This window comes from Theobroma cacao, chromosome 5, assembly GCF_000208745.1.
Source record: "Theobroma cacao cultivar B97-61/B2 chromosome 5, Criollo_cocoa_genome_V2, whole genome shotgun sequence".
In the NCBI taxonomy this organism is placed as follows: domain Eukaryota; kingdom Viridiplantae; phylum Streptophyta; class Magnoliopsida; order Malvales; family Malvaceae; genus Theobroma; species Theobroma cacao.
This window is the reverse complement of record NC_030854.1, coordinates 7,668,171-7,679,579: the sequence shown is the minus strand read 5'-3', so window position 1 is coordinate 7,679,579 and position 11,409 is coordinate 7,668,171. Positions and strand designations below refer to the sequence as shown.

The window sequence follows — 11,409 nt, the reverse complement described above, 5'->3', positions numbered from 1 at the left end:
ATATATATATATATATATATATATATATATATTATTCCTTCATGAACCTTCCAAATTGTTCCAACATGACTGGCCCCTCATAATTCTTTTTCGTCCTTGACCATTTTGCTCCACACGGCCAGCCCCCTCCATCTAACAAAGTAAAGAGTCTTTGACTCTTTTTATTGACCACATGGGCGGCTGCCCATGTTGGTATTCTAATATTTATATATATTATTATTTTTTTATACTTATATTATTGTTTCACTATTTATTTATTTTATTTCTTCCATTAATTTCACTACATAATCCTTCAATCTTTATGTTTTAAATTCGATTTCTTTGATGCGTCTAAAAATTTCAATTTTCATTTATCTTCCTTTCTCTATGCGTGTACCACCGAAATATAAAAATTACACCTCAACGCGGTATTACCACAATATTTAAATATTTACTTATCCGCGTTGGTTCGACTTAACAAAACACGCGTATTTCACTTACGTCATTCATTTCTCCAAAAATTCACTTTTATTTCTTTTCCCCCATATGATCCTTCTTCATGACTGATTTTGACATTCGACTAAATAATAATATTTTAATATTATTTTATTCTAAAAATTTTATCTTGTCTCCTTGGTTGCCAAAGTTCCTTATTATACCTCAATTGACCTCTAAATCATCCTTTTATCTCACAAATTCTCCTTCGATAAAATATTATTATTTTATTATTATTTTCTCGCGTGCGAAATGTTTTATCATAAGCTATTCCTTTCATCTTTTATCACTTTTAAACATTTAATTGACCTCAATTTGCATCCTATCAACTTTATTTATCACCATATCAAAGTATGGGGCATTTCAATATAGTCTGAGATTCTTCCTATTCCTTATTTTAGTTATATTTTGTGTTTGATGTAAAACTTTAAACTATTATGTTTGGGTGTGGTTGGGCAATTTTGTGTAAGATGCATTATTTGGGGTGTTGAGAGTGTTGGTATATGCCCTTGGGCCTATTGGATTGCTAAAAGAATATAAATGTTGTCATTTAATGCATACTTAATCACATAACAATATGTGATAAAGGTTTTCCTTCATTTTAGTGCAATAATAAGAGTTATTAAGTACTAATTAGATGAAGCCTATGGAAGATTAAGGCCTTGCAAGAGAATTATAAAGTTGTTACAGTTATGAGACCACTATGCATCAAAGCCATGTTCCTAAAATTGTTCTTGGTCATTGTATTGTCAAGACAGGGCATTGACAATACTTAAAAATTGGTACATGTTAGGCCTTCTTACTGGAGAAGTAAGCAATCAATCTTATAGATTGAAGTATATGGGATAGTTGAGGATAACAGGTAGGTGCTTGTTAAAGAACAAGTTCACTGAACATGACCCTTTATGAGAACTCTATTTTGTATTTCAGTTAAGTGTCTATGGAATATGTTTTTATGTAATAGTCATGTAACTAGTCCTTGACTGTATTGCACTGAAATGTCATAAGTAGACATTGACCCATGATTTATGATATATTTGGGGTATTTTATGAAAGGACTGTATTGCACTGAAATGCATATCACTGAAGGGCTTTGTCAAATTCTTTAATTGACTTTCTAACATTTGGGTGGTCATGATGTATTGCTAGATACTTGTAATACCCCGTACTTTGATATGGTGACTAATAAAGCATTTTGGGTACCAAGGAGACAAGTGAAAAATTTTAGAATTAAATAATATTTTATTAATAAAATAATATTAAAATATTAAATATTTAATTGGATGTCGAAATTAGTCATGAAGAGGGATCATATGGTCAATCTAAGTGTGGGAGAAGACGTACGAATGAATTTTTTTTTAGATAAATGACGTAGGTGGGACCCGCGTGCTTTTGTTAAGTCGAGCCAGTGCGAGTAAGTAAATATTTAAATATTATGGTGATACCGCGTTGAAATGCAATTTCAATATTTTGGTGGTACAAGTGCAAAGGAAGAAAGATAGATGAAAATTGGAATTTTTTTTACACGTGTCGGAAGGATCGAATTTTAAAAATATGAAAATTGGAGGATTAGGTAGTAAAATTTAATGGGAGAAATAAAATAAGCATATAATAAAATAATAATAATAATAATAATAAAGAAAGACCAACATGGGCAGCCGCCCATGTGGTCAATTAAAAAGTCAATAAATAAATTTTTATATGGTGGTAAAGTGTCACGACCCAAATTTTGGGCCATGACCGGCGCATAGGCCCAATGGACGTAGTCCACTAAGCCCAAGCAAGCCTAATAGTCCGACATGTTCATCATTCCATCATAAACTGCTAAGTCATTTTTTAAAACTTAGAATCAAAATATTATTAAACATTCCCATCTCATATTGGCATACTAAACAAGTGTATATACATTTGTTTTCAACATGTATCTTAACAATTACATTAGGTTCGTCTATACACAACAAAATAATACTCGATTTCCAGCGAAGAGACTCGGACGAATGTACAGCTACTGAATGCCGAGACACCTACCAAAAGATGTGTACAAGTCTACAAGGACACCTCGTTCTAGTTACCGACTGCCTCGTGATCTAAAAACATGAAGTTAAAAACGGTGAGTATAAACCCAATGAGTGAATAAGGAAGGGAACAAGCAACAACAACAAGGGAGAATTTAAAATCATGATGCACTTGTTTCAAAACAATGTAATTTAGTTCCATTCATATTAAAAACCCCTCATTTTAAACTTAACTCATTTTGTCCTAAATGTTGGAAGTCCATGCTCAGATATGGTAGCAAAGAAATGAAAAATAGGGCAGCAATTGGACAAAATAGGAGACAAAACAGAAATTTTTTTGTTGCAGCAAGATTCTTTCTCGCTGCAGCGAAATTGTAACCCAGAAACAGAAGGTTTCTCGCAACAGCAAAATTCAGCTGATGAAACAAAGAGTTTTTCGCTACAGCGAGATTCCTTTTCGCTGTAGCGAGAAGCTACAGTGACTATCTCGCTGCAGCGAGAACCAGTTCTAGTGAAGGTTCTCAAACTCGAGAGTTTCTCGCTGCAGTGAAATATAGGGCACCAAACGAAAATTTCCCTTTCTCCCAAAGAAAATCACCCTGCTTGAAATGTTCAAAACCAATAAGAAATACATAACAACTTCCCAAGGTTTAACATACCGAATTTCACATACATTACATCCATATACATAACTCATAAAAGTATTATAACACACATGTTTACGTATGTATACATATACATATACCCATCACCATCATGCACACCATCCCATCATCATCATCACCAGCTCATGCGCACTCCCTACTCGCACATGGCTGGGTCATCACCGAGTTATGCACACTCCCTACTTGCACATAACCGGATCATCCTCGGCTTATGCGCACTCCCTACTCGCACATAACCGAGTCAATATAATTACACAACATTATATTCAAGCATATATGTATATCAACATAATGCAGCCACTTAGAAATCCATAATAACCACATATCATAAGATAAACCATTTCACAAGAGCTTGTTCCCAAGGCATTCATTTTTGAGAAAAGTTTTATAAAATCATTCAAACACTTTGTTCAAAACAGTCATATTCCCAAAATAATTTTGATATGTAGTCCATTCACCAATTGATTGTAAAGCCTTTAGATGACTCTAATTTCCCTAATTGTCCAAATAAGATGATGGGGCTTTCTTAGAACCTAGGATCACATTAGCATAATCAATAGGTCAATTTACACACTATGAACCCTAAAAGTTATCTCTTAGCTAGCTTTCAATTGCCACATTAAATGGCTATCTATGTTCACTATCTTAATCACTACAAAGTAATGAACATAGTCAACAATAAAACAGCTCATAAATCTCAATTACTAGCCATTTTCTACAGCTAAAAACCAAGCTTAATTCATCACTTACCCTAGGGCTCTTTTGTAGTCAAATTCTCTTCCAATTGCTTCCAAATAAATGGTATAATTTTCTCTTTCTCTTTCTAGAACGTCCAGCTAGTGAGAGAAAGTATGAAAACCAGATTTTTGAAGGGTTTTAAAGTGAGAGGATGAAAGAGCATAAGGTTTTATGGAAGGGTGCACTAAAAGCATGAAAATTGGAGCTAGAGAAAGAAAGTTATGGAAGCTTGAAGAAAACTCCCATGGAGGAATTGAAGAAACGTGAGAGAGGAGAAGAAGAAGAAGACAAGCTATTGGAAAATCTCTAGAAGCTGTTGGAAATTCAAGGTATTTATAGGCCAATCTTATCCCTTCTACTTAAAATTACCAAATTGCCCTTCCACCAATTAACTTACTCTCCTCCAATCTTTTATGCAATATTTTTGCTCTTTTAACACTGGGACAAGATCCATAATGGTCTAAACATACTCGGGTTCATTAAAACTTAAAATTTTAACTCGAGGTGAAAAATGACCATTTTGCCCATATCGTGAAAATTATCAAAATTTTGGTTTTCTTTCCGTTTTACCCCTAATTTCACCATCCATTTATGCCTTAGGCTTACTTAGGCCATAATATTGTTAAAAATCTTACTTTTATGGCTTACTAAGGAAATGATGAAATTACCCTTGGCTCGTATTATTACATCTATGCTTAGTTACAAACCTATAGAGGCTTGGGTCTCACATTCTCCCCCACTTAAAGAAATTCGATCCCCGAATTTAAATTAAACTATAAGGTAACGTACCTCTAAGTATCAAAGAGATGGGGATACTTTGTTCGCATTTCCTCCTCGGCTTCCCACGTTACCTCTTCACTAGTGTGGTTTCGCCACAACACTTTCACTGATGCTACTTCCTTTGAACGGAGCTTTTTAACTTGCCTATCAAGGATAGCTACCAATTGATCCTCATAGGTTAGATCATCTTGCAACTGAATGGTTTCATACCGTATTACATGTGATGGCTCCGGGTTGTACTTCCTAAGCATAGACACATGAAACACGGGATGAATATTCAAAAGGTTTGGTGGCAGCGCCAAACGATAAGCCACCGCTCTAACCCTTTCTAAGATCTCGAAGGGTCCTATATACCGAGGACTTAGCTTCCCTTTCTTGCCAAACCTCATTACCCCTTTCGTTGGCGACACTTTCAAAAATACATGATCTCCTACTTGGAACTCCAAGTCTCTCCGTCGATTATCAGCATATGATTTTTGTCTACTTTGTGCTGTTGACATCCGCTGCCGAATCATGTGTATTTTCTCAATTGCATCCTGCACTAACTCAAGCCATAAAAGTTTCCTTTCTCCCACCTCTAGCCATCCAATAGGTGACCTACACCTCCATCCATATAATGCCTCAAATGGTGCCATTTGAATGCTAGCTTCGAAACTGTTGTTGTAGGCAAACTCCACTAAGGGTAGATATTGATCCCACTTGACCCCAAGGTCTATCACACAAGCCCTCAACATATCCTCCAATGTTTGTATTGTCTGTTCAGACTGTCCATCAGTCTGAAGGTGGAAAGCTGTGTTGAAATCCAACTTAGTGCCCAATGCTTCCTGTAACTTTCCCCAAAACCTACTAGTAAACGGAGCTCTTCTGTCAGATACTATAGAAATGGGGATACCATGTAGTCGTACTATCTCATCCACATAAACTCGAGCGTATTGGGTAGCCTCGTAAGTAGTCTTAACCGAAAGAAAATGAGCGACTTCACTAATCGGTCTACTACTATCCAAATCGAGTCGTAGCCCCCACTAGTTCGAGGCAAACCCATTACAAATTCCATAGCAATATGCTCCCACTTCCACTTGGGTATTGGTAATGGCTGTAGTAGCCTTGCAGGCTTTTGATGCTCAGCCTCAACTTGCTGACAAACCAGGCACTTGGAGACAAACTCAGCTACATCTCTCTTGAGTCCTTCCCACCAATACACCTCCTTCAAATCTTGATACATCTTTGTAGCCCCTGGATGTACCACATAAGCTGCCATGTGAGCTTCCTCCAATATTTCTCTCCTCAACCCGTCACCATCAGGCACATAAAGTCTGGTTCCATACCTCAACACTCCATCTGTGCCCTTGGTAAACATTTTCTTTCCTTCTCGGAAGATCCTCTAAGGCCTTAGCCACAAACTCATCTTTACTTTGTGCTTCTTTGATCTTATCTACTAAAATAGGCCGCACTCTAAAATGTGCTAGTAATGCATCTGTCTCCGCAACTTCCAAATGCACACCCATGTCTCTCAAGCTATGGATCTCCTTAATCAAGGATCTCCTATCTGTAGAAATATGTGCCAGACTTCCCATCGATTTTTGACTCAAAGCATCCGCCACTACATTGGTCTTATCGGGATGATAAAGAATAGTACAATCATAATCCTTTAGCAACTCCATCTATCTACGTTACCGCAAGTTAAGATCCCTCTGCTGAAATAGATACTTCAAGCTTTTATGGTCCGTATATATCTCACAAGTCTCACTATACACGTAATGTCTCTAAATTTTCAAGGCAAACACGATTGCTGCCATTTCCAAATCATGCATGGGGTAATTCTGCTCATGCCTTTTAAGTTGCCTTGATGCATACGCAATCACCTTCCCATGCTACATCAATACACACCCTAAACCAACCTGCGATGCATCACAAAATACTGTATAACCCCCCGTGCCTTGAGGTAAGCTTAATACTAGAGTTGTGGTGAGGCATTCCTTAAGCTTCTCAAAGCTATCCTCACAAGCATTAGACCATTCAAACTTTGTATCCTTACGTGTCAGCTTAGTCAGAGGGGAGACTATTTTAGAGAAGTCCTTCACAAAGCGACGATAATAGCCAGCCAAGCCCACAAAGCTTCTAATCTCTGTAACTGATGTTGGCCTTGGCCATTTTTCCATTGCCTCAACTTTCTTTGAATCAACTTGTACCCCATCCTTAGATACCACATGCCCCAAAAATGGAACACTTTCGAGCCAAAACTCACACTTAGAGAACTTGGCATACAATCGATGTTCTTTCAAAATTTGGAGCACTATCTTAAGATGCTACTCAAACTCCTCCCTACTCCTTAAGTAGATCAAGATGTCATCGATGAACACCACCAAAAATTTGTCCAAATAAGACTTGAACACTCGGTTCATCAAATCCATAAAGGCTGCAGGAGCATTTGTGAGCCCAAATGACATCACCAAGAACTCATAGTGCCCATACCTTGTTCGAAATGCGGTCTTTGGTACATCTTTATTTCGGATCCTCAATTGATGGTACCAGGATCATAAATCTATCTTAGAGAAACATTGAGCTCCTTACAGTTGATCAAATAAATCATCTATCCCTGGAAGTGGATACTTATTCTTCACCGTCACTTTTTTAAGCTGTCGATAGTCAATGCACAGCCTAAGTGACCCATCTTTCTTCTTCACAAATAGCACCGGTGCTCCCCATGGGGATACACTAGGATGAATGAAACCCTTATCCAAAAAATCCTCTAACTGATCCTTAAGCTCTTTAAGCTCTGCAGGTGCCATTCTATATAGGGGTATGGATATAGGTCTAGTGTCGAGAATCAAATCTATGCAAAACTCAATCTCCCGTTCATGAGGTAAACCTGGTAGCTCCTCAGGAAATACATCCACAAACTCCTTCACCACCGACACTTGAGTTACATCTCCAACCTTCGCTTGAGTATCCCTTACAATAGCCAAGTAACCTATACAACTCTGTCGTAATAATCTTTTGGCAGATATAGCCGATATCAAATTGGTTGGAGCATTACTCCTATCCCCCTGAATACTAAATGATGGTTCATCGGGAAAATCAAATCTAACCAATTTATGATAGTAGTCCACACTAGCATGACATGGTGATAACCAATCCATCCCCAAGATTACATCAAAGTCTAATGTGTCTAGCACCACTAGATTCACTGAAGTGTCTTTGTCCTTGACTCGTACTGCACAGAACTCATATTCCCATTCGGCCACAAATATTTAATTTAAAGGAGTAGACACCACTAATTGTTCCTCTCTCCTAACATGATCTCTACCCAAACGAGATGCAAAACATGGAGAGATAAAAGAGTGGGTAGCACCAGGATCAAATAAGACTCGAGCATTCATATCACAAATCGAGAGTATACTTGAGACCACTGCATTGGATGTCTGGGCCTCCTATTGTGTTAAAGCAAACACCCTCGCCTGGCCTCTACCAACGGAACTCTAACGTCTGGACCTAGATGGCTTACCCTGAGAGGAAGTACCAGCACCTTTACCTCTCGATGCACTAGCCTTCCGACCAGATGAGGCAGCAATTGAAGGAGCAGACGAAGCTGGCTGAGTGGAACCACGAGCAGAATCTGGTGATTGATGTGCCATCGGACAATCCCTCCTAATATGCTCAGGTTGATCGCACCCATAACAAGTTGTTGTGGTAAGGAAACATCGTCCACTATGTCATCTCCCACAAGTATCACAAGAGCGGGTGACTTGACTACCTTGTCTAGAATTTTGTTGCCTCCCAGAATTGAAAGTTCTTTGTCCTGCCCCAGCATTAGCACCAGGCAAGTCACTCCTCTATTAGGATAATCGTGAGTCTTTCTGTGGACCCTGACGGTTAGAAGATGAACCACCACTGCTGAAATCTCTACGACCCTGATAACCCTCTATCTTGGCTCTCTTTGCTCTATCTCTCGCAGCCCTACTCTCGTTGGTCCTCATCTCGATGCGTTAAGCACAATCCACTGCTGCAGAATAAGTAGTGAAATCTCGGGATGCCACAGCCCTAAATAATGGCTCCACTAACCCATCCACAAACCTCTGAATCTTCATCTCCTCAATAGAAACGAGATAGGGTGCATAACGAGCCAGCTGCATGAACTTGATGTCATACTCAGACACCGTCATGCTCGAAGTTTGTACCAAAATCTCAAACTCTCTGGCTCTGGCATTACGTACACTGAGTGATAGGAATCGATCCAAGAAGGCTGCATTGAACTCACTTCAAGCCAACGGTGCTGCATCTGTCGGTCTGCCTCTACATAAAGAGCTATACCACTCTTGTGCCACATCCTCTAATTGGAAGACGGCTAGCTTAACTGATCGAATACTAGAACATCCCAAAGCCTTACAAATTTTCTCCATCTTATCCAAGAAAACCTAGGGTTTCTCCGATGCATCAGATCCCGAAAATGATGAAGGCTTAAGCTTGAGAAAATCAGGAAGAGAAATATCTAGAAGTCCCCTCTCAACCTCATGATGTTGGCGATCGGCCTGTCCTTGGGAGCTAGGGGATTCTTGTACTATAGGTCTCCCCTCTACTACCCTCTGTATATCCTTCATATGGGTCGCCATCATCTCTACAACCCTATTGACTCCCTGTAGGCCTGTCACCAAATCTTCTATGGTAATACCCCCAACTGGGTGTCTATCTACATCACTTGAGAACTGTCCCTCCTCTCGCTTACTCACAGGCGTATCCGCTCTCATCGACCTAGTGGCCCTACCACGTCTACCTCGACCTCTTCGGGTGGATGCCCGTGGCCTACCTACCATCTCAATAGGAGCATCTTGCTCCCCCATTCGTCTTGAGGTGGCTCGTGTCTTAGACGACATTCTTATCTAGACAAAAGCAAACATCTGTTATTAAACACATTTCAGAATCATACTTAAGGCAAAAGGTGGTTTCTACGATAGGGGATTTATGCGGTCACTTGGTTGTAAAATGTGCTGCGGTTCACACTTCACAACTAAAATTCTCACATAAAGACCCGACTCTCCGCTAGACCAACAAAAAGAAAGTCCTAAGACCTAGACAAACCTAGGGCTTTGATACCAACTTTGTCACAACCCAAATTCCAAGCCATGACCGGCGCATGGGCCCAATGGATGTAGTCCACTAAGCCCAAGCAAGCCTAATAGTCCGACATGTTCATCATTCCATCATAAACTGCTAAGTCATTTTTCAAAACTTAGAATCAAAATATTATTAAACATTGCCATCTCATATTGGCATACTAAACAAGTGTATATACATTTGTTTTCAACATGTATCTTAACAATTACATTAGGTTCGTCTATACACAACAAAATAATACTCGACTTTCAATGGAGGGACTCGGACTAATGTACAGCTACTGAATGCCGAGACACCTACCAAAAGATGTGTACAAGTCTACAAGGACACCTCATCCTAGTTACCGACTACCTCGTGATCTGAAAACATGAAGTTGAAAATGGTGAGTATAAACCCAGTGAGTGAATAAGGAAGGGAACAAGCAACAACAACAAGGGAGAATTTAAAATCATGATGCACTTGTTTCAAAACAATGCAATTTAGTTCCATTCATATTAAAAACCCCTCATTTTAAACTTAACTCATTTTGTCCTAAATGTTGGAAGTCCATGCTCAAATATGGTAGCAAAGAAGTGAAAAATAGGGCAGCAATTGGACAAGATAGGAGACAAAACAGAAAGTTTTTTGCTGCAGCGAGAAAGAATCTCGCTGCAGCGAAATTGTAACCCAAAAACAGAAGGTTTCTCGCTGCAACGAAATTCAGCTGATGAAACAGAGAGTTTTTTGCTGCAGCGAGAAGCTACAGTGACTATCTCGCTGCAGCGAGAACCAGTTCTGGTGAAGGTTCTCAAACTTGAGAGTTTCTCGTTGCAGCGAAACATAGGGCACCAAACGAAAATTTCCCTTTCTCCCAAAGATAATCACCCTGCTTGAAATGTTCAAAACCAATAAGAAGTACATAACAACTTCCCAAGGTTTGACATACCGAATTTCACATACATTACATCCATATACATAACTCATAAATGTATTATAACACACATGTTTATGTATGTATACATATACATATACCCATCACCATCATGCACACCATCCCATCATCATCATCACCAGCTCATGCGTACTCCCTACTCGCACATGGCTGGGTCATCACCGAGTTATGCGCACTCCCTACTCGCACATAACCAGGTCATCCTCGACTTATGCGCACTCCCTACTCGCACATAACCGAGTCAATATAATTACACAACATTATATTCAAGCATATATGTATATCAACATAATGCAGCCACTTAGAAATCCATAATAACCACATATCATAAGATAAACCATTTCACAAGAGCTTGTTCCCAAGGCATTCATTTTTGAGAAAAGTTGTGTAAAATCATTCAAACACTTTGTTCAAAACAGTCATATTCCCAAAATAATTTTGATAGGCAGTCCACTCACCTATTGATTGTAGAGCCTTTAGATGACTCCAATTCCCCTAATTGTCCAAATGAGATGATGGGGCTTTCTTAGAACCTAGGATCACATTAGCATAATCAATAGGTCAATTTACACACTATGAACCCTTAAAGTTATCTCTTAGCTAGCTTTCAATTGCCACATTAAATGGCTATCTATGTTCACTATCTTAATCACTAAAAAGTAATGAACATAGTCAATAATAAAACAGCTCATAA

General features: G+C 38.8%; 1 pseudogene; it reads right to left on the bottom strand.

Moving 5' to 3' along the window:
* LOC108661924 lies at positions 4,684-8,835 on the bottom strand (annotated as a pseudogene).